The sequence below is a fragment of the Staurois parvus genome, unplaced genomic scaffold (genome assembly GCF_062004578.1).
Source record: "Staurois parvus isolate SC_StPar_1 unplaced genomic scaffold, SC_StPar_1.0 ptg000017l, whole genome shotgun sequence".
Lineage (NCBI taxonomy): Eukaryota > Metazoa > Chordata > Amphibia > Anura > Ranidae > Staurois > Staurois parvus.
This window is the reverse complement of record NW_028317813.1, coordinates 21,779,894-21,805,042: the sequence shown is the minus strand read 5'-3', so window position 1 is coordinate 21,805,042 and position 25,149 is coordinate 21,779,894. Positions and strand designations below refer to the sequence as shown.

The 25,149-nt window shown below is 38.9% G+C and overlaps 1 protein-coding gene across 1 annotated transcript in view; it reads right to left on the bottom strand.

Annotated features, from left to right (window-relative positions):
• GLI1 (GLI family zinc finger 1) overlaps positions 1-24,243 on the bottom strand; it is a 182,548-nt gene extending 158,305 nt beyond the window's left edge. Inside the window, exon 1 of the mRNA XM_089681275.1 lies at positions 23,745-24,243. The gene's annotated coding sequence lies outside the window, so the exon portion shown is untranslated. The remainder of the gene's footprint in view (positions 1-23,744) is intronic.
• Positions 24,244-25,149: the final 906 nt, after the last annotated feature.

Here is a 25,149-nt window from a genome sequence, read left to right as displayed (position 1 = left end):
GAGTGTTTGTTGAAGGACTTAGCTCTTAGTGCTTGCAATACAAACACAAACACAGCACTCATAGAAGTGAAAGTTTCCTCTAAAATAACCTCTCACACGAGTCTTCTGCTGTGAAGACTACAGCTGAGGGCACAAAGAGGAAGAGCGGATATTTTAAAAGACATCTACAATACATGGAGCTGGAGTATAATTTTCTTTACAAAACGTCATGTCGTGAAAGCTGGACTTACTAATTAACAGCAAATAAATATCAAATGTATGTAGTAAACAATAGCAACCAGTCAGGAATTAGCATTCATGAGTCTGCCCAGCTTAGACTATAATTGGCTAAAGTTACATGATTGCTTCTACTCCTACGATTTCATGCTTAAAATCCAATGAGATCCTGGAAGGTCTTCTCCCAAAACAAGATGCATGTCTAACAGGATCAATAAGTTTTTCTTACCAACTTCCTCAATGAAATGATGGAGCATTCATCAGCCAAGAGGTGAATTTTCAATTTAAAAAAGTGTAGATTGAAAATGTCTCCTTTGACTTAGCCCTATTAATGTTTTTACAAAACAGTATTATTTATTTAAATGAAATAACTGTAAGTCAGCACACACAAACACATAACAAATAATATCCCTTAAAGTCGTATCATTATCCTTCCCCTGAAGTACCAGTATACAATATATCAACCGACTTAAATAAACAAACTTAAAGTCCCAAAAATAAAAAGTACAAAATTTCACATAAAAACTCAAAAAAAGTCCAACGTGATATCCAAATCTTGATGGATAAGTGCTCATTACTCCAAAATGAAGATGAAGATAAAACTCAGACGTTCTTCATATACCTCAAAAAAATCCTAACTCAAAAAAATATCAGCATGTGATCAACCAGTGTGCATGGAAAATTTCCCAAGCTGGCATCCTCTTGTTCCTTTGGACCTCACAAACAGACCAGGAATCAGTATATGAAAAAATGATATATAAATTTTTATTGTAGCCACTTACATTAAAATCTAGTAAAACCGGCTTCCTGCTCCTAGCGACAACTGAGTACCACCATTGTGATATCAAATGATCTCCAGGGAGTCACACCATCACACTCCTGCCCACCACTGTCACTTCAGCTCTGGGGGAGCGCCAGGAGTACACCGCGAGTCCCAGGAACGCCAAACACAAGCGCTCCAGAATCCAAAATGGCCGCCACGGCACTTCGGGAACATCAATACGTCATGTGCCCTGGACGCGTTTCGTCACTTCCGGACTTTGTCAACAAGGTATTATTTATTTACCTGCTTGTTTCAGATAACGGTTATCAAGAGTTTTATTTGCAACAGAGCTAAAAGTAGACACATGGCAAGTTTCAATCATGTGTTTAAATAATCTGATTAAAGACAAAATACCTTATGAATATATGGTGCCATGTGTATCTTTAAACTCATAGAGGTGAACAGTCCAACATACCCAATCTCTAAGATCAATATTCATTATGGCGTTTCTGAGACACAAGCCTACTGATGAAGCTCTTGTGAGCATAATGCATATAGGATCAGGAGCGGTGCAGGTGAGCTGTACTTGCTGTGGATGCCAAGACCAATGTCTTTATATGCTGTTTTACATAGCACATTGGGGTTTATTTACTAAAGCTGGAGAGTGCAAAATCAGGTGCACTTCTGCAGAGAAATTCCAGATTCCAAGATTTATTGCCAACGCTTACTAGAACAAGCTGAGGTTAGAAGTCGATTGGCTATAATGCACAGGTGCACCAGATTCTGAGTTAACCAGGTTTAGTAAACCTTTGGGTGCTTTTTTGTGTTTTTTTTTTTGTTGGGGTGTTTTAATAAATTATTACTATACAGAGAGCTCTATTTGTGGCCCCATTCTATGTTTGCATGCATGTCTTCCTGAGGTGGAGGAGAGCCAATGGAGAGTATAAGTTAAAAATAGAATAGAAGATATATGGCCTGCTGTAGCAGATGCCAAATAGCCCAAGGTGGGGCAACAAGTGTGATGAGACCTTGTTTCACATTCAAGTCCATGAAAGAAGGTGAGCATAGTGGATACATGTATCCTTCACCTGGATGGGATTTATATACTGGTGGAAGAGTTTTATGGACATTTGAGACAATATTATAATGATGGGACTGTTTATTTGATTTAGTTTATTCATTCCATGTTTTTATTTTGATTGATCTGCATCTATATGTATACTTTATGATTTCAGAGGTGTGGTGGAAAGCACTGGGTGATGATTTAGTAGCAATCATCACACATAAAATATTTTTTTTTGTTTTGTGTTGCATAACTTCACTGATTGCCTGTTTTACATATTTTCACAGACACAGTTTAGTCTTACCATAAATACTGTTCAGTTATTAGAATAATACATTGAAGTTGACAGTTGACTAAAATATCTTTATATTTTCATGTACGTGATAATGGATCTTATGTGTTAAATCTCTGAAAGGAAAGTATGCTTGCTTACTTTAAATCCAATGGATCACACTTAGTTCTGAAGTCCTATGACCTGTTTTCAGCTGACAGTGAGCTAAAGCCTGCTATTGGCTGATGTCACAAAGTGAGTCCAGGTTCTGCAAGGATCCCAACCATATTGTTGGGATCTGCCCAGAAGCCTAACTGGCAGCTGGCTCAGCCTCTTGAGAGACTAAGCCAGCTGCTCTCGCCCCTTGCACAGCCTGGCACTCCAGTGAGTGCTGAAGGGGCAGAGCAGAGAGCCAATGATCAGAATCAAGACAGAGAAATGAGCGATCAGCGGTCTTGGAGGAGGCTAGGGACAGATGCAGCATGGATCAGGCCCAGGTGAGTATGGATGTTTGTTTGTTTTTTAAATCCTGAATTAAATAACTGATTAAAGTGTATGTAAACCCTAACAATGAACTTCTCCTTTTCGCCTAACTTTGTTTTGCTACATCTGTGCAATAAGTGCAATAAAATACCTATTGAATACTGCAAAAAATCTTGTGATTAGATCACTCACTACACTGCTTCCTGACTGCTATCACTTAGCAGTGTTAACAATCCTCTATAGTCCATCTTGTTCTAAATTTCCAACATATTTCTTGTTCTAGGGTGACAACACTACTGTTCCACAGGTATATATATACTGTATCATAGATAGGAGTGTTGTTTCTCTAGGACATAAAGTATGTTAATTGCAGTATTAACAGGTAAAAAAGCAAAAAAGACTGAAAAAGAAAAAGGTATTGCAGCCATTACATCTGAGAACTGGTAAACTGCAATTTACAGTATATGACCTGCTTCTGTTAGACGTACAACTGTCCACATGGTCCGAATGTATGTACCTGGCTTAAGAAAAGAATCTTCATGTATCTGTGCTACTGGTCATTACACATATTAAGCTCATAAGCTTTTAAATAATATGGAATACATGTGTTAAGAAAAAAAAGATCTACTGAGCAATGCTTGTCATATACCTACATTACAACTTCAATATCTCTGTACCACTAAATCAATATCTATTTATCTATCTGCAAATAAATAATGATGTCCCACCCTGCCACCCTTCATTGACACTTCATTAAAAGAAAGGCAAGGTGCTCACTGCAAACAGTGTTTAAGAAGCCTACAAATGAAGCTACTGTATCTTCCCATGGATAGATTAGAGGAACCCGACCTGCTTCCACTTGTGATGGGAATTTGTAGGGGTAGGTGAGAAAGGAGAGAAAGGACAATGCATTACTTTACTGGGAGGAAGGCAGAATCACTTAAGAACAATACACCTCATTAACATAATAGGAAGATGGAGAGATCCCACACACTTGTATAGGGGGATTCTTCTCTCAGTGTCATATACTAAGAAACAATTGAGTACTAAGCAACAGCTGAGTACACACTGTATATTGTTTGCCTCCTTTGGGTATTATCATTATTTCTAATCATTAGCAGCTGGTAAAAAAAAGTTGCATTGCACAGTTTATATCAGTATAGGAGTCACTAAGTAAAAAATATAGCATAGAAAAAACTGGTGTGACAAAGAAAAAAAAAACAGCAGGTTGGGAATGTCACAGACTAATAAGGAAATAATGACTGGGTGTTCATTAAACTGTGAATAATTACTGTATAAATACACCTGTGCTCCCATCTGGAAGCAGAGAAAACAAGACCTGTAAGCTGTACCTTAGGAGCAGAGTGTAGAATCACCCCAGAAACACAGAGCTAAATTTTGTTAGTACTAATAAAGCTCTGAGTTCCATGGTATTTAACCACTTCCCGACCACGCTATAGCTGAATAATGGCTACAGCGCAGTCGTACAGTTCTGGGAGGGTGTCATATGCCCCCAACCGTGCCTGTGATTGCCGTGTCCTTTGGACATAGCTGATAAAATGACACAGTAAAGGAGCAATCACAGCAGCCTTTTACCATGTGATCAGCTGTGTCAAATAACATCTACACTGATAATCATGGCACTTATTATCAGTGCCCTGATTATCAGTGCAGCCCCAAAAGTGCCCATCAGTGCTGCCAATCTGTGCCCATCAGTGCTGCCAGTCAGTGCTGCCCAAGTTCATATGGGTACAGTGTTGCATGACCGCGCAATTGTCATTAAAAGTGCGACAGCACTTAAAGCTGAAAATTGGCCTGGGCAGGAAGGGGGTAAAAGTGGCCAGTAGGCAAGTGGTAATATTTAAGCAATCTGCCTGAGGCCTATTTACTATATTTATTCATTTTGCATGGTCACACAACTCTTGTGTTCCTATAGGATACATTCTTCTCATGGCTGGGTGTATGAAAAAATAGAAGTATTCAGTCTTGGAGAGAGAGTGTCTAAATTGGCACTTACTGTAAATAGCCGGTACCACCGGTTGCCTGCACACAACCTCTGTATCCCTAAAATGTGCCCAGGGACCCCTAAATCCAGGTGTTCTATAATTAACAATGATGTTTGCTTGATGCTGATCCCACTCCTTTCTACCTCATATATACTGTATATACCCATTGTTTAATGGAAATGAAATTTGTCAGCCTACAGAGGACTGAATTCAAAGACACCCTGGAAATCAAAGTGAAAAAATGATGCAGCAGGCTAGTCCACTTTGCTGAAACTTCATTGCAACAACTCAAAATGGTCCTCAATAGTTTATATCAAGGCTAAAAGAAAACTGGCTAAAAGATCATATTCAGAGCGTAGTGGTTAATGATTCATACTCTGAATGGTCTAGGGTTGTCAGTGGTGTACCCCAAGGTTCAGTGCTGGGACCTTTACTTTTTAATATATTTATAAATGATATAGGGTCTGGGATTATAAATCCCATTTCAGTCTTTACAGATGACACCAAGCTGTGCAGTGGAATAACGTCCTTACAGGATGTCTCCAATTTACAAGCTGACCTCAATGCACTGTTTAATTGGGCAACTATGTGGCAAATGAGGTTTAATGTTAATAAATGTAATGTTGTGCACTTGGGGGTAAGAATATGCATGCATCATACATACTAGGGGGGATACAACTGGGGGAATCAATGGTGGAGAAGGATCTGGGAGTTCTGGTAGATCACAAGCCTAATAATGGCATGCAATGCCAAGCTGCTGTTTCTAAAGCGAGCAAAATCCTCTCTTGTATTAAAAGAGGTATAGACTCCATAGAGAGATATCATTTTACCCCTGTACAAATCATTAGTAAGACCTCATCTGGAACATGCAGTTCAGTTTTGGGCACCAATTCACAAAAAGAACATTGGGGAACTGGAGAAAGTACAGAGAAGGGCAACCAAACTGATAAGAGGCATGGAGGAGCTCAGCTATGATGAAAGATTAGAGAAACTGAATTTATTCTTTCTTGAAAAGCGGAGATTAAGGGGTGGATATGATGAACATGTATAAATACATCAGTGGCTCATATAGTGAACTTGGTGTAGTGTTATTCACCCTGATGTCATCACAGAGGACAAGGGGGCACTCTTTACATCTGGAGGAAAAGAAATGTAATCTCCAAACACGGGAAGGTTTCTTCATAGTTAGAGCTGTGAAAATGTAGAATGGACTCCCTCGAGAGTTGGTTCTGGCCAGCTCAGTGGACTACTTTAAAAAAGGCCTGGATTCTTTCTTGGATGCACAGAATATAACTAGATACTAACATTTACAGGTAAAGTTGATAAATGAAATATCCGATTGCCTTACGGGGGATCAGGAAGGAATTTTTTCCCCTGGAGGAACAAATTGGATCATGCTTTGCTGGGTTTTTTTTGGCCTTGCTCTGGATCAACTGTGGGTGTAGGATTATAACTTTTTTTTTTCTTTTAATGGTTGAACTGGATGGACGTTTATCTTTTTTCAATATGTAACTGAGACTGGGAGACACAGCAAACCTTCTGGCAATGGCACGTATTGATGTGCCATCCTGGAGGAGTTGGACTGCCTGTGCAACCTCTGTAGGGTCCAGGTATCTCCTCATGCTACCAGTAGTGGTACTAACCCTAGCCAAATGCAAAACTAGTGAAAAACAGTCAGAAAATATGAGTAGAGAAAAAATGTCAGTGGTTTTCACCTGTAAAACCATTCCTGTTTTGGGGGTCATCTTATTGTTGCCCATCTAGTGCACCTGTTCTTAATTTCATTACCACCAAAGCAGCTGAAACTGATTAACAACCTCCTCTGCTACTTAACTGACCAGATCAATATCCCAGGAGTTTAATTGACTTGATGCTATACTCTGATTAAAAAGTGTTCCTTAAATTTGTTTGAGCAGTGTATTTTGTTTTTTTTTTGTTCTTCGCTATGATGGGTATTCCTATTAACCAATAGACAGACATATATATAAGAGGGGCAAATTAGAACCAGCACCAAGAAGGTTTAGTCAATAATTAAAGGTTTTAGGGGGTCTCCATATGCTCTACAGGGGAGTAAAGTTGTCAAGCAAATGCTTCCATGGAGTCCGTAAAACAGTTAACTTTATACTCATGGCTTATTTTAATTTTTTTAGTGTTTGCTGCAACTGCTCATGCACCTTTGCTGTTTAATCTTTTCTCACAACCCCTGACACTGTCACTTTTGGCACCTGTTTGGCATATTGTGTGTTCTAAGCTTTATAGCGATGTAACAAAATTGTTACCTGACATCAGGATTGTTTAAAAAAAATGGGAAGGTATTATAAAGATTTAACAGTCTGAAAATTGTGAAATGCATATAATATATACTTGAGTACTTTTTACAACCATTACAAGGTGAGTATTCACATTCTAAGCACCAACAAAAACCACAACATTTGCCTACCAACCTAAGCTCTATGATCAATGCCGCTTTTTCTTTTGTTTAATTTTATGTTCTGTACAGTTAGCAATGCATTTACAACATGTTTATTGCGTGCCATACTAATATGCATTACAGGTTGCAGGGTAATTTGAGCAATTCCTATACATGTTTATTTTAAAAAAGAATATAGCTTTTCACCTGTCAAACTAGTACTCACATAGGTTTTTGGATTGCAATACATACTCCAACTGAGCAGCACAGTTGCTAAGTGGTTAGCACTTCTGCCTAACACCACTAGGGTCATTGGTTTGAATCCCATTCCCAACCAATACACTATCTGCCTAGAGTTTGCATGTCCTGCCTGTGTAAGTTTCCTCTGGGTACTCTGGTTTCCTCCCACACTCCAAAGGCATGCTGGTAGGCTAATTGGCTCCTGTCTAAATTGGTCCTAGTATGTGTATGAATATGAGTTAGGGACCTTAGATTGTAAGCTCCTTGAGGGCAGGGAGCAACGTGATTGTACAATATATATGTAAATTTACGGAGCTATATAAGTACCTGTAATAAATAAATAAAATAACAGGAGAACATATAAACTCCAAGTGTTTAGTATGATGCAGCTACATTATCTTTTAACTGTGATCAGCTAAAGGTGAGGTAAAAGTTTTAAAGTATAAAATGTACACCTTGTAGCTTAGCCTGAACAGTACAAGTCAATATGATGAGTTTGAATGTTGTCCGTTAAAAATGAAGACCTTTTTCACCACTAATACATGTCTCTAATTTTATCCCCATGTAGGTCATTTCCTGAACACTTAGTAACCTGTAAGTGACCTTGCCCCAACCTTTCCCAGCATAGTCTAGCCATCTTAGGAATTCCTGGTGCTCCCCTGGGCAGAGGCCATCCTGTCTAATGCTATCCATGATGTCTATCCATATTCTGCTACCTCCCATCACTTACTACAATGACTTTTCATCTCAATTAATTCCTTGACAACTTCTCTGAAGGGATAACATGCAAGTGGTACAAAAATGGTTTTAATGCTGGAATGTGGTGGGAGGGATAGTCATTAATTTACAGCAGCAAGCTTCCTAATGTAGTCTTTTGTCATACAACTGATGGACATTAGAACACAATAGACCCCTAAGGCAAGACATTCATTGCATGTCAATAGGTGTACAAATGACTCCAGGTGTGGAGCAACATGGAGTGCCTGGCCAGTACACATAAGATTTAAAGTTTTAATGCCGACTTCCTAAATATGTGGAATAGGGAGAAAGTCACATGCAAATACCCAACAGATTTGTAAACTAACCCCTACTTCCTTTCCGAATTCACCAATACAATTTGGGAAGTTACTTCAATTCATGATAGCTTGATCCTAGACATAGTATGTATTTTCTTAAAACAAAGATTGATGATGACAGATCAGGTGTTCAAGCTACATTTTATTGCTGTAACTATGGGCTGGATAATGTTAAAATGCTAGGCTACATGGGTTATTTCCAGTGTGGTGCAACTTATCCATGATCATTTGATACATGTAAACCAATTTAACATGATGAATTAAATTACACAGCAATAAGAAGTGAATAACTGAGCATCTTGGCAGTGCACTCTTGTGAAGTTATTTGATGATAAATAGGCAAAAAAGGGTTCAGTTTCAGGTCAGTGTTTCTGCGAATTTGGGGTATAAGCATGTAATTTTAATTCATGAGAGAAGCTTTCAAGGTTCCGTGTTCAATATCGATCATTAAAAAGCTAGCCACATGTAGGAATAATATTGGGGCCATTTCATTTTTTACATAAAAATGACATGGCATGAGGCAATGCATGATGATGTCTTTAAATAAGATTACTTCATTGATTCTCCAGGCTGTGCCAGGTAGATTGGTTATTAAACAGATTAGGTTGGGTGCTGAATATTTTAGCTTAGGTGTGGAATGTCTAATGTGACAATAAACACCCTAATCTTTGCATAAATACTGGCCTTCATTTAACCTATGACCTAAATTGTCCAATTCACACATGACATGTCCATTGCTGCAACAAATAATAGCAGTAACAATGAGAAAAAAAATCACCAAATTGAAAAATGTACAACTACAGATTTTCCTGTACAATGTGAGAAAAAAAATTAATATATGTTGGACACGCAACAGACATTTTAATAACTGGAGTGGGTGACAATATTTTTCTGTATATGTTTACGTTAAACTATTATTTTCATCTTTTATGTAACAGACTCCTATAGAAATATATAGGTCTGTGTTCCAATTGTGAAACTGAAATTGGTTTCTCTTACCAATAGGGTTACCTTAGGGAATTCCCAAAGTTTGGGAAACAGTAGATCTGCAACAGGAGTAGGAAAAACTTATTGTCAATAAATGGGAAGCTTGTGTTAATGTTAACATGAAAGTAACCAAGTAACCCCCCCCCCCTTCCCCAAACACACACCTTCTCCAATTTCTGTGCCTCCTTCCCAGTGGAAAGGTCTAGTGATGCATATAGGTTAGAACACTGTAACTAAATCTGGCTCTGCTAGAAAACTGTGGTATGATGATAGCCCATGACTTTCCATTGTGACATTATGATTTTTCAAAACTTTGTTGGTTTTACCATCTTTAAGTTCTAAATTACACTTTCCCCAGTGCCCTACTCTTCTACAGCATCCACTTTTTTGTCAAATGATGTGATCTATTTAAGCATCTGAGCAATAAGAAGCATTCTTAAAGAACAGCAGTGTTTGCTATCACTTTCAGAGACTTTGAAGCTTGTGGGAAAATTTCTGAAACCAATGAACGTCTTACCAGAAAAAACTGTGAAACTTTAATAGTACATGGTACCATTTAGAACATTAGAGCAGGTCTGCCTATCCAAGTATGATATAATATATACAAGTACATGTTTTATCAGGAGCAGCCATAACCCACCACAATATTCAGCCAGAATTGGCCAACAGGTTGATAGGGTGTGGCACATACATGATGAGCAATGTTACAATTTTTTTTTTGGAACAGGGTACAATTAATTGTCTCTGAAGAAGTGGATTTGATCCTCGAAACATGTTAGCAGTTTATGGACGCTTAGATGTCTTCCCATACCATTAGCCAAGTATGGTGGATTTGGAGGCGGTCTTGTCTGTATCTCTAGATATTTTCTCCCATAGTGATATATAAACATCTGGATGTGCTTAGCACGTTCAGCATTTTCAGGCACAGACCTGATGAACAACTTTTACAAAAGCACACAACCTAAAGGTATCCATTTTCAGGCAGAAGACAAAAAATAATTTAACATTTAATATAAGTCATAATACAAACTTAAATTTTTCTCGATTGCCCCTCCATTGTTGAAGCATGCCCATCAGCTATCTTCATCCCCTCTCGTTCTTCAGTATCTCATATGGGCAGAATTAAGCCATTTTTATTCAATCTGAGTTTACTGAAGACTTTTCATATGATTCAAGGATCCAGAATGAAGAAATAAAAGGAGGGTGGGCAAGTAGAAATGGTACAGTATAAACTTAACATATGTCACTGTCAATTACATTTAGCATGAGATATTGAGTTCAAACAAAACTCTTGTGGCTAAATCAGAGCATCTGAATGTCTGTATCTCACTGGGTGCATCGTAAATTTCAAATAAACCTATACTTCAAAATTGGGTGAAAGTGTTACCTAGTTTATGCTTAGAGATACTGGTAGTTCAGGGATCTTTGTGCCTATATTCTTGTGCTGGTCTTATGTGCAACACCTGAGTAAGGCTGGCCATACATTATACAATTTTCCTTTAGATTTACCAAGACCATATAACATGAGGTCAAACATAAACACTTTCAATTTGTATGCAGTCAGGCAGGCCCTTGCACTACATAGTTGAATGTAAATCTAAAGGAAATTAAATAAGAAAATTGAATATTGTATGGTCAGCTTTAGGTTGAGTTCATGGGGGAGAGAGAGTTTTAAAAGGTAGATGGGGGATACGCTTAGTTTTGACAAACTAGTCACTTTATAATTCTCCATTGTTTTGTTGGGGACTAAGGTGTCCGTTTGTGAACCAGAGGTAATAGATCGCTGCTCAGTTCTCCGGCATTCTCGGAGAACAAAGTTCTCCTGTGAATGCAGTTTATGAAGCAGTTCTCCGAACGAAGGGAGAACGGTTTCCAAACGCTGGATAACGGTCTACAAACTGTGAAAAACGGCTCATTTTACTATAATCTCTCCAGATTATAGTAAAATCCAGTTTACTAAGCAGAGGTAAATTATCTCTGCTTAGTTTGCGGTCCCTCTGATTCTCCAGCTCTGGGCTGGAGAATCTGGACGGAGAACACAGATCTCCAGAGAAGGGCTGACAGGATCTCCTGAGTGTTATAAACTGTGAATGACCAGAGAATAGCTGAGATCCGTTGAATCGCAGCTATTCTCTGGTTCACAAACGGACACCTAAACTGTAGTTTTGGTTAAAACAAATGCAACAGCCTACATTTCTGTACATGTTCAAAGATTATTAAACATAATTAAGCATTTATTATTATTACTACTATTTTTTATGCCCAACACAATATACACTATTAGACACCAATTTTAAAAAGGATATGGGTTACAGATAATGTTTGTTCAGTATTACAGCAGAATTTATTACAGCTAAGTACCCTGTAGTCATGAATATCAGCCTTTTGACAAATGCCTAAGTTTCTAGACTACTAGATCAGTCCTAGAGAAACCTACATCCTAAAATTACTTATTGTTTTGTTTAGAATTAGTGTAATAATTTATCAGGATTGCGGCTTTCATCTTCTATCATGAAATAAGCTTAAGAATATAAAAGAACAACAAAAACAAAAAAGTTTACAGTTTGATGGCCAGCATCATTCAACCCACTTCCACGAAGACTAGGTTGTATTGGACCTGTCTAGTATGTGACTGGACAGTGAAGTGAAAGGAAAAACAGCACAAAAATTAGTCCATCTCTCTGTCACTCTGCTCCCCCTTCCTGTCAGCATGCTTCTTGTCAGCACATGAATTGATTGGCTCCTTGTTCTGCTTTTTCAGCTCATGTCTTCCTCTGTTATACAGGGACTGCAAGAGGCTGATATCAGGCACCATTCAGGTACATACACTGTCTGCATTTAAAAACACATTTATTTCAACTTTACCAGTATAACAAGTAAAAAAAAAAAACAAGGTGTTTCCCTATTTTAGAATGGCTTGGAATCATTAGGACCATACTTATGAAGAAGCCACACAGGCAACAGTCTATTTAAGGGCTGCACCATTTTCCTTAACCATGTAAGCTCTAGTGGTACCTGTGCATAAATTAAGGAACAGAGCATTTTTTGCATTAACACTAGTTCATTATTTGCAAATTAAAAAAAAAAAGTAATTTTTATTTTTCTTCAGGGAAGCCTATCACGCCTCCGAATAGACATTTATCACTTCCATCTGCTCATCCCCCACAATTATAACCTTTTTGTACCACTTGCCCCACCCTATTAGATTGTAAGCTCTTATGAGTAGGGCCCTGTTAATCCTCTTGTTTTGATTGTTTTGTAGCTGTACTATATCCCTTTATATTGTATAGTGCTGCGCAAACTGTTGGCGCTTTATAAATCCGGTATAATTTTACTGCCACCCCTCTCTGCCAATCCCTCCACTGGCTTCCTATTGCCCAACGAATAAAATTCAAAACATTAACAATAACATATAAAGCCATTTTAAACTCTGCTCCAAATTACATCACCAATGACCAATCTTGTCTCCAAATATCACCCAAACCGTCCTTTCTGCTCCTCCCATGACCTCCTGCTCTCTAGCTCCCTTGTCGACTCCTCCCATGATTTTCTCCAGGACTTCTCCAGAGCCTCCCCCATCCTCTGGAACTCTCTACCCCAATCTATCTGACTATCTGCCCACTTTTAGGCGATCTCTGAAAACCTATCTCTTCAGGGAAGCCTATCCTGCCTTCAGCTAATAACGGAATCTTCTATTAGTTCATCCCCCACAGTTATTACCTTTTGTTCAACCAGCCCCTCCCTCTTAGATTGTAAGCTCCAAGGAGCAGGGCCCTCCTATTCCTCTTGTATTGAACTGTATTGTTGCTGTATTGTCTCCCTTTATATTGTAAAGCGCTGAGCAAACTGTTGGCGTTATATAAATCCTGTATACTAATAATAATAATGCACATCATTTTTAGTTAAGCAAGCAAATGTTAAACTAAAACAAACATTCCTTTCACTTAAATATACTTTGTATATATATATATATATATATATATCCATTCAACTCATTTCAATATGTGCAGTCAAAAAGTCATGTTCCATATTTTCCTATTTCCATAATAATTGTATAGATAATTTAAAGTAAATGCTTTGCAAGCTCTCTCTGTGCAGTCTCTGGCACATTGCTTAAACTGCTACTTATATGTATGGTTAATATATCACTAAGAGATGGTGTTCTCCAACAAATGCTATGGGCACATTTTTAAGTCCAGACGGGGTTTACAAAAATGAAATGACATTGGTTGTGGTGTAACAGAGCTCAGAATCTACCACTTCACAAGTGAACGGTCTAACCACAAGGCCACCAAGCCTACTCCTTTAAAGCTGCTGCCATTTTCCTTCTAGAATTAATTCCACGCCAGCCGCGTGCACTCAGCGTGACGCAGTTTGTGTTTGTTTATGCTTGGAATTTAGGCATATTTCCTGCAATGGTAAAAAAGAAAGGTTCGGCTTTAACCCTGTGCTGTTGGCAAGAACAGGATTATTTAAAGCTGAACAACACATACAGAAAAGAAAAATGTTCGGCAACTGTAACAATCATAAAATGCAGGAGTGAACAGATGTGTTGCTCTAATGTGTAACCAATCACCAAATAGCATTTCTCTGTCTATCACAAGTGAGTTAATGAAAGCATGATTCTGATTGGTTGTAGTAGCTGAATGCAAAGTACAGCTATTTACATGTCTGCAGGTAAATCCAATTCAGTATTGAAATAAAAGGCAAAAATACTTCAAACGTATGCCCTTCTGCTATGTGCACAGATGTGTATTACTGAGTGAATAGATGCAAATGCTTATGACTCTTTTGAAGCTTCATATGTAACATTTTGAACCAAAATAACTTAAATAAATGATTTTACTGATACAACATAAGTTGTATCTGTGAGCTGTGGGGTCTCAGAGCTACTGCAGAGAAGGCAATAGTGGACACTTCTATATGCTGTTACTAACTCATTTAAATGGTGACAAGTGCTTTTTTGTCTCATACAGCATACGTATTTCTGAAAGTTGAATTTATAAACTAAATTGTTGTCATTGTAGGGGCTCTCCGATGCACAGCTTTTATATCCTCAATAAACAGAAGCAGGAATGATTGGTGATCAGTATTAGATGAAGTGTCAGCTATCTGCTTTAGATCAATGCTTTTATCTACTGTTTCCTGTTCAAGTATTTACATACAGCATACTATAAGTGTCTTACAAACACACTCCACGTAAATGTTGACAGAACAAACAGCATTGTCCAGAAACCTGCTAATATTTACTTTATTAACATTTTTTCAATAGATAAAAAACTCTCTGTGTCACTAAAAATAAATGTGGATTTTAACCATCTGACAGTTTGACTGCAAATTTTTAAGGGAACTAATCTGAGATGTTATTATTCAGATGACAAATACTAAAAAAATCGACATAGGGAAAATAAGTGGGAACCTATTACAATATGTGCAATGAAACCACTTACAATATTAATAAATATATATATATATATATATATATATATATATATATATAAAAATGAGCAGGGCCCTCTGAATCCTCCTGTATTAATTTGTATTGTAATTGTACTGTCTGCCCTTATGTTGTAAAGCGCTGCGTAAACTGTTGGCGCTATATAAATCCTGTATAATAATAATCATTATATATATATATATATATATATATATACATATACATATATATATATATATATATATGTGTATATATATATATATGTGTGTATATATATATATATATATATATATATATATATATATATATATATATACAGAGGTTGCAGCACTAATGTAATAATGTGTTGATCCAACATGCAAGCATGTATTTTCATGTTGGTACTGCAGCCTCTGGATGTTTATTCCTTCATACTTTTATACTCTTCTTGCTGACTATGTATAGAGATGTTATATATTGTATATATTGCAAACTTCACATGCATGTATAAGAAAACAATTTTTTTTTATTATTATTATTATAGGAATGGGGAGGGAATTGTGGCACAGGAGGAGATAGCTGTGGGGGATGGGTTGGTAGGAAGAGTGGAGGAGGTTGGCAAATTAGCAGGGGGTGGGGTAGGCTTCCCTGAAGAGGTGGGTTTTCAGGGTGCGCCTAAAGGAGAGGAGAGTAGGTGATAATCTGATGGGTTGGGGCAGGGAGTTCCAGAGGATGGGTGACACCCTGGAGAAGTCCTGGAGGCGGGCATGGGAGGAGGAGACCAGGGAACTAGAGAAAAGGAGGTCTTGTGAGGAGCGGAGTGTGCGTGCTGGGTGGTACTTGGATATTAGGTCAGTGATGTAGTTCGGGGAAGTATGGTGGACGGCTTTGTACGTCAGTGTTAGGATTTTGAATTTGATCCGTTGCGCAATCAGGAGCCAGTGGATGGATTGGCAGAGGAGGGTGGTAGAAATGGAGCAGTTGGAAAGGTGAATGAGTCTGGCAGCCGTATTCAGGATCGACTGAAGCGGGGATAGCCTGTGGCCAGGCAGGCCAGTAAGGAGGGAGTTGCAGTAATCAAGTCGTGATATGATGAGGGAGTGGATGAGCTGTTTATTGGTTTCTGGAGTTAGGAATGTGCGTATTTTGGCGATGTTGCGGATGTGGAGTCTGCACGAGCTTGTTAAAGATTGGACTTGGGACTGGAAGGATAGGTTGGAGTCCAGAATGACACCAAATACTCTGGCCTGCGGGGCGGGTTTGATGGTGGCATTGTTGGATGTGATGGAGAAGTCAATGGGGGGTGGTGTCCGGGCTGGGGGGAAGACAAGAAACTCGGTTTTGGAGAGGTTCAGTTAAGGAAGTGGAGCGACATCCAGTCTGATATGTCGCTCAGTAGGTGTGTGATTCGGGCGGAGACTGAGGTGGTGAGGTGTGTGAGAGGGGACGGGTTGAGAGGGCGTGTGAGTTGCGGCGATGTCCTTGCGAATTGTGTCAATCTTGTTTTTGAGGTGATTTGCAATCTCAAGGGCGGTGAGTGAGGTGCTGGGTGGAGGTGGGGGTGGCGAGAGTAGAGAGTTGAAGGTGGAGAAGAGTCGGCGAGTATTGGAGGACAGGGCCTTGATGAGGGTCAGGAAGTAGGCTTGTTTGGCTGCGTGGAGGGAGGAGGTGTAGGTGTGGAAGGCAGATTTGTAGCGGGTGAAGGGATTTGGTTTTGCGCCATAGTCGCTCCAGGGCACGACTGTGTCGTTTGAGGGTTTTGGTGTGATCAGTCTGCCAGGGCTGGAGTGGTCGGGGTCTGAGGTTGTGTGTGGTTAAAGGTGCTAGTGAGTCAAGGGCTGTTGACAGCGCATTGTTGTAGGCAGTCATAGCCAAGTCGGGGCAATGTTGCAGATCCCTTGCAAATGCACAGTGGTAAATGGTTAGCATTTCCACCTGGCAGCACTAGGGTCATCGGTTTTAATCTCAACCGTGGCACTACCTGCCTGGAGTTTGCATGTTCTTCCTGTGCTTGTGTGGGTTTCCTCTAGGTACTCCAGTTTCCTCCCCCACTCCAAAGACACGCTGGTAGGTGAATTGGCCCTAGTATGTGTATGAATGTGAGTTAAGGACCTTAGATTGTACTCTCCTTGAGGATTAGGGACTGGTGCCAATGTAAAAAATATACTGTATGTAAAGTGCTGTGTAAATTGACAGCGCTATATAAGTACCTGTAAAACAAGGCTTGTGCTTCCACTAGGTCATGTGTTTCAAACTGGTAGCCCTCCAGCTGTTGCCAAACTACAAGTCCCATGAGGCATTGCAAGATTGACAGTTACAAGCATGCCTCCCAAAGGCAGAGGCATGATGGGGCTTGTAGTTTTGCAACAGCTGGAGGGCCGCCAGTTTGACACCCCTGCACTAGGAAAACTAGGCAGCCGCCTAGGGCACATTGCCACCTAGGGGCACCTGGGCACAACACAGGCCAGCACTTTCCCTGTGTGGGATGCCGCCACATCACAAATGATTATTCAGTTGAGGGGAGGGGCAGCAGAGTTGAGGAAGAATGGACAGAGAAAGATGCCGGGTGTCTGGGGCCAGTGTAGCAGATGAGCTGCCACTCCTTCCAGTGTTCTTGTCAGACGCAGTCCCTTAGTGCAAGCCAGTTGGCAGCTGCTGATCACTGTGGAGTTCCAGGCCTTCACTTCCCATTCATCAGTGGAGGCAGAGCTGCGTATATGGAGGAAAGTAATGTCTGCTGTCTGTGTGAGTGTGACCCGGCCGGCCATCCATTCATCACATGCAATGTGCCAGTGAGTGATGACTAGGGGTGGACTGACCATTGGGGAAATCAGGCACTGCCCGAGGGCCCGGGGTCAGTAGGGGGCCCCATGAGATGTCCCTGGTACCTTTCGTAGGCTTTTTTGGGTGTGATTTGAGTGTGGGCAAGGACACAGGGGCCCCATGATCCCCTATTTCCCGGGGGCCCCATGAGTTGTCAGTCTGCCCCTGGTGATGACATCGTCATGATCCCACAGCCTGCTCTTCTAGTGCCTGCTGGGCCTGCTGATCTGTGTCAGTGTTGGTGGTGTGTTGTGTAGGCTCTGTCACTGTGTGGGATCACTCAGTTCAGGTGTTCTCTGTGTGTGTGTGTGTGGGCTGGGCTGCCTGCTATCACAGCATTTTATCTTCCCCCATTGCCTGGGGAATTCCATCCTGGGATCTGTCAGAGTGTGGATCTATCATCTTCCATTCACTGCAACTGTCACCCTGCCACTGCCAGACACAGATAGAGACCATCCATGACACTGATTTTGTCTTTAATATTGGTGCTGGTGGCATCTTATGGCACTTATTTTTGCAAATTAAAAGAAATGTAGCAATTTCATGTTTTATTGAGTTAATATTTCTACTGTTTTTAACATTTTTTTTGGGGGGGGGGGGGTGGGTGGCACAAGTAGGTGGTTTTGCTTATGGTGCAAAATAGTCTAGCACTGGCCCTGCTGTAAAAAATAAACAGATTCTGTTTGAGCCAAAATATAAAGCTATGAGATAAGCCATTATTTCTTCATTAAAGATTACAGTAAGTTTAGGGGCAGTGACTGGACTGGAATTAGTATAGAGCAACTGGGAATGATTGATTCAATCATGCTATTTAATGCAGATATCTTCCTTGGTGGCAGGTTCCCTTTAATGGCAGTTTTGAGTGGGTGCACTGTCTGGAAGCTTTACACCAAAGAAGCTATTGTTCCATTTCATGTACTGAGGAGTCCTTATAACTCAAAACAGCTGTATGCAAGCTGAATATTTGACTCACTATATTTGGTTATCTGTGTAAACCTATTCTGTGTACACAGTTGGCCACAGTGACTATGCATGTTCACCCACTAGTACTTAAACAAAGATTTAATCTTTTTTTGCAGTCTGGTAGGGTAGCACAGATATGACTTCTGATTCTTGAACCTTGTATTTAACTATGTTTTAAAATCAAAGGAGGAAGGAGTACATCAAAAAATGAGATAGGCATTGCCCAAGATCAAGAGGCTTATTTAACAGAGTAGCTGTTTCATTGGAAATCTTGTTTTCTGTCTACCAGTCTGTAAGACAGCTATGGGCTATTTTTCCCTAATTTTCCCTGTTTATCACTACTGTCAAAATATGTACACCCCCTCATGCAGAAGGGAAGAGGAGAGGGAACATTCCGCAAAGCAACTTAATCATTTCTTATTTTTTATTTCACCAGTTTATCACCTTTTCACTTAACTTTAACCGTTCAACTTTTACTGCTGTACTTTTAAAAAAATGGAATAAAATATTGCATCAAAATAGGGTAATGCTGGGTAAAAGGCAATCATCTGACTGTTCTTTAAAAGATAGGCCATCAAATGTTGTGTCACACTGCTTTAAATCAAAGGCACATTGAAAATGACAAACACATTTCCTTTTTAAGAGTGTACCATTATTGCTGAAAATCCAAAGCTCCATGAAATTTAAAATACTCTGGTATTTTTAAATAGCTAATTGGATATGAACTAAGTTATGTCAAATCTGCAGTATGTTCAAGACCTTGAAGCCATGTATGTTAAAAAGTAGACTCCCCACTCCCCTTCCCCAGTCATTCCCAATCATATGGGCAGCACATGGCTAAATGGTTAGCACTTCTGCCTGGCAGTACTAGGGTTGTTGGTTCAAATCCCAACCACAGCACCACCGCCCTGGAGTTTGCATGTTCTGCCTGTGTGGGTCTTCTTTGGGTATGCCAGTTTCCTCCCACACCCCAAATACATGCTGGTAGGTTAATTGGATGTCTAAATTGGCCCTAGTATGTGTATGTATGAATGTACATTAGGGACCTTAGATTGTATACCCCTTGAGGGTTAGAAACTGCCTGTGTGGGTTTTCTCTGGGTACTCCAGTTTCCTCCCAAAGACATGCTGGTAGGTTAATTGGATCCTGTCTAAATTGGCCCGTGTATGAATGTAAGTTAGGGACCTTAGATTGTACACCCCTTGAGGGTTAGACATGTGCATGTATAATATATATGTAAAGTGCTGCATAAATTGACGGTGCTATATAAGTACCAGAAATAATAGATACATTTTGCGGTCATAAACTTAGTACTGACTGGAAATTAGTACTTCATTTTATAAAGCGCTGCGCAAACTGTTGGCGCTATATAAATCCTGTATAATAATAATAATAATATTGTAGCAAACAACTGCACATGGGTCACCTCGGAGCTCTGCGGCCACAACTGAAACCCTTGGCCTATGGACTTGAGTTCTAACATGGTCATGGAACATCCATACAGTTTTCAATGCAGTTAAAGGGTAGACATGGAAATACAGGTATATATAAAATACTAATACGTTGCTAATAAATGTCTTCTAATTTTACTATATTATTTATTGACATATCAATCTATTTTCTTCTTGTTGGCAAGCGTAACCTTTTATTGTATGCTGATAGACGGTAGACTGCAACGGGAGTGCATGACACAACAAGCTATTTGAATCCAGTGAAGGTATTATAAGTCAGAAACCCAGTGACTAACAAGTTGTTTCAACCTATCTATAATATTAGTGCAACATGTAACTGTTACAACCTCACAGTTAATAAATGTCATTTGACTTCATACTTTATTTTACTAATGCAGTTGCTCTATTTATCCAGTGCCTGCTTTGTTTATTCTCATTTCCATACTATAAACACAAGGAAACAGCACTGCAGTGGGGGTAGCATGCTTATCAAAGCAAATAACTCTATAAAAGGAAGTCGTAAGAGAAGAGAAAGTAAAAAAAAAATCAGAATTAAAGGGTGAAGACTGGGTTATCCTACCACACTGGGAAAGCAAGTATATTTTCTTTACTGGCTTGCTGATTAAAATCATGGCTTTTCAGCATTGGGATCTTGGGTTCAATCTACTCCAGGGATGCTATTTCACCCCATGTTGATTTCTTCCAGTACTCTGAAGTCCTGCCACAATCCAAACACATACTAGTAGGCTACCTAGCCCAAGTGTATGTGGGTGTATAACTCTAGTAGGTTCATTAGAATGTAAGTTCCTTCTGGGGGAGGGACTGATGAAAAAGATTCTACGCTTGTTGTAAAAGTTGCCTGTGATATATATATATATATATATATATATATATATATATATATATATAAAATAGGTATATCAAAATATTCACCATATCTTTTGTTTTCATTACAAATTTGATTTATCTTCAGGCGAGATAAAAAAACATTTAAACCTGAGCTTCTTCTTCTTTAGTGTACTTATATAATAGGTAGATAATCCCTTGCAAATGCAGAATTTGTGTTCCAATAATTGACTGCTAATAAGTTGGAGCTATCTCATTACACTAATAGAGAGATAATTGCAAATATTAGCACATGTTCTACTCATTGCAGAATCATGCTATCAACAGGTAGTAGAAGAAAAACCATAATAACAAATCTATGAAAACCATTTTTTGTTTTGAATGGTAGAACATTGGTGTAATCAGCATTACATGCTAATTTTATGAAACAATCATAGGTCAGACCTCTTAAACAACTTCAGTCTTGAGTAAGGAGTGAGTAGCTTGTTTCGAGAGCCACCACAGAGACACTTGTTTAATGCAGAACGTGTTATTTCTATTTGTTTTATGGAAGTGCACCCTTTTCACTCCTTTGCTTCACTGTCTATTCAGTATGGCACCTTGGATCTGTTTTAAAAAGGGGCTTTGTAAGTCAGCAAAAACAGCTTAAAAACAGAGAAGTGGAGAGTCTAGAAGGCTGTAGTATCACTATAAATCTGAATGATAGACTGATAAAGAGGCTGGCCAAGTGGTCCTTATCCTCTTCCAACATCTCGCATAATAGTGACGCACTTAGAAGGGAAAGCATATTAAACATCTCTGGTTTACCAGTCACTGAACCTTCACACTGCTGATTTCCATAACCTCAGTACGAATTTTAAATATCACAGAACCAAAACAACATTAAGATTGAATTCCAACTAGCAATAAAAGCAAGTCAAAGTTCCAAAACCAAGCGACAAAACTTAATTTTCTAGTGAAGACAAAAAAACTCAACACTCTGGATGCAGAGTAATGCCTGTGGTTTATCTGACACATGTATGTATCCTTCACAAACACATTCCATTGACTGTAATGTCCTAGTCTTCAAACTGTAAAAGTGAAAGATTTCTTGGTGGGCTTCAAGTACTGTTGGAGACTGTAGATTATTGACCATATGCGCTATTCATTCTGACAGCTTTGCTAAGCAGGCCAGGGGATTATATCATTAGGCCTGTAATAATACATAGCAGACCCCCCTGAAAGACAACAGGTGAAGTTTTACAATTACTAAGAATGACTATCTGATACTCACTTTCTAGAACCTAGAAGACATACTGTCACTGTAAGATTGTTGCAGATGTTGGTCTATGTAACAGTTTATACTACTGGGATGAGTTTAATAAACTTTAGCAAAAAAGAGATGGTTTACTAAGGAGCACCTATAAATTTTACTTAAGTGCAGTTATGCTGTTTTTTATTCAAACCCTCAATCAGGTTAAAGTGAAACCTCTATTTCTTCCTTCAGAAATACAGTTTTGCTAGTCTAGCACAAAATGTATTTTGGAACACCTCACCCCACGTTATAAAAAGCATTGGACACTATACAACACAAGTATCTAAAGACAAGCCATAAAACCATACTGTATATATGTAATCACACAATACAATGTCCACATATAATATTTTTCACAAGAGTCACACAACTTTCACCCACAATTGATTACAAAATGTATGAATCTTGAGTGAAGGTTGCGTGAATATTATGTAAAAACAATAATAATAATAATAATAATAATAATATATAGACCCCTAAATGAAGGCACCTACTTATTTTAAAGGCAGCATTGATGGATGGACAAACAAACAGACTTTTGCAAACAATCCAACAATTTCCCCATTTGGATATTGCATGAGTCAACAAACAAATGATAACAATAGCACAGAAGTGATAAAAATTGCTTTAATTGATTGTTAAATTATCCAGCTTGCTGAAACAAATCTTTCATACTGGCATGAAGTTAAGGTGGAAATTATGAGAAAATAAAATAATTGCTTGTGATTAAGCAAAACTCAGTGGGACAGAGTTATAAAAACAGGAAAGAAGAAAAAAGAAAGTGCTAAGAAAAGTGGTGTTGTCACCACCAGCAACCAATCTGATTTCCTCATTTGTCTACCCAAAGAATAAAAGATGAAGTCTAATTGGTTACTGTGGTCAACTGCTCCGCTTATGCTGCGGTTTTCTGTCCCCCAGTTTTTGTAGATAGGCCCCACTGCCTTTCCAGTGATTATTATGACGTAGCGTCCTCAGATCCCTTGTCGTAATCATCTAAAGATGTGAAAAGGATATGGCCAACTTAACTTCTTCTCCACACTGATTATGTTTTCACATATCCTGGTAAGATATGTAGTCACTACCTTTATCTTTAGAATCTCTGTTACTAACTATGCTGGTGGCACACACACAGACTATATTAATGCTAAGCACATTTAGCACTGTGCAAACAACTTCGCTGCACCAAAATAAAGTGTACACCCACGTGCAAATGTGTGTGTGTTTACACGTCTTCCTGACCAGCAGTATGACTTCATAATTAAACATTTAGGACCTCATTGTTCACAGCAATAAAAGTTTGAACATCTCAACAAAAAGAAGGTGTCCTACTAACTCAAAAAAGTCCCATCTTATCAGTTTGCAAAACAACAACACAACCCATGTGAGAATAAAGCCCTTCTTCCCTGTCCTGCACAATTATTGCCAAGTTATCTTACCTTGCAGAAGTAGAGTGGCTTCCAATTTTTCACTCCAGTGTCACTCTGATTTTCCTCCAATTCATATGAAGTCCAATGATCCTTTAAAATCCACTTTTTGTGCAAGTTTAAATGAATGAAACATCCAGCATGAGCATGTAAATAAAATTGAAAAAAACTGCAATAAACTGTAAAAAATAAATGTTTACTTTTGCATCGTGTTTGTTCCCTCAGTGTTAACCCTTTAAGATGCAGAGAGTTTTCAGCAAAGTTTGTGCTTGTTTTGTCCTCTGGTTGCAGTTATAAATATTTCATTCTCACAGGAGGACCACCCTGAAGCAGGAGAGGAGTGAGCTGATCTCTGAATTCTGCCTCCTCCTTGGGCTCTGGAATTACAGCAGTAACTTTTCCTGTACTTCCAGGCTACTGCTGTCTCTTAGCAGTAAAAAAGTTGTAGCAATTCTCCTGCTTTTGGTGTCTTTTGCTCTGATTTTTTGGGAATACGTTAAAGGCTGAGCAGTCAGACTAGGCACTGTGTGTGGTTGGGATGGGGAGACCCAGAGGATTCTCAGTTCTCAGCATGCTGTCTGTGGTTACTTGGGCTGGAAAGAAGATGTGGAGTGGATAATATGTAGGATGCGGATTGGAATGCACCAAAGTGAGGGGGAGGAGGAAGCACATTCATTGAGCCACATTCCAATGGGAAAAGCACAGAGAAAAGGCAAGGCACAGGAGCATTAAGACTGCATACATGATAATATTCACATTCATCTTTACTTTTTCTCATTTTTCTCTGACTAGGGAAAAACCCATTAACATGATTTTCAATAGTGCAACAGTTTTTATTGTAATATTCTCTATGTCACAATTACACCATGACTAGAACATAAACATACAACAATTACACTTCTTATATTTTATTATTTTATTATTATGATGATGATTATTATTTTTCTTTGTTGTCCTTGTAGAAACTCCAACACATTTCAGGAATATTGATACTACTACAATTATTATTATTATTTTGTTGTTGAAACAATTGAGTACTGTCCATGATACTTCTTTTATATGCACTAACAAACAATTTTGAGGACAAGCTTTCGGGGAGTGTCCCCTTCTTCAGGTCAAAGCAGTACTGATCACAAAGGTATAGCAGAATGTAAGAAGAGATGTAGGGGATGGGAAAAAAAAGAAGAGAACAGAGATTGTTTGTTATTTTAAAATTTGTTTGTTTGTTAAAATAAAATAAAATTGTTTGTTAGTGCAAATAAAAAAAGTATCACAGACAGTATTCAATTGTTTCTGCCGCAAATGCAATAATGCAGCTACAATCACCTCAAGCAAAATGGAAGTTGTTGTTGTTGTAATTATTGCTATTATGTAATTTTCTTTGGCCAGCAAAAATCCCACTGATAATTTTCATTTT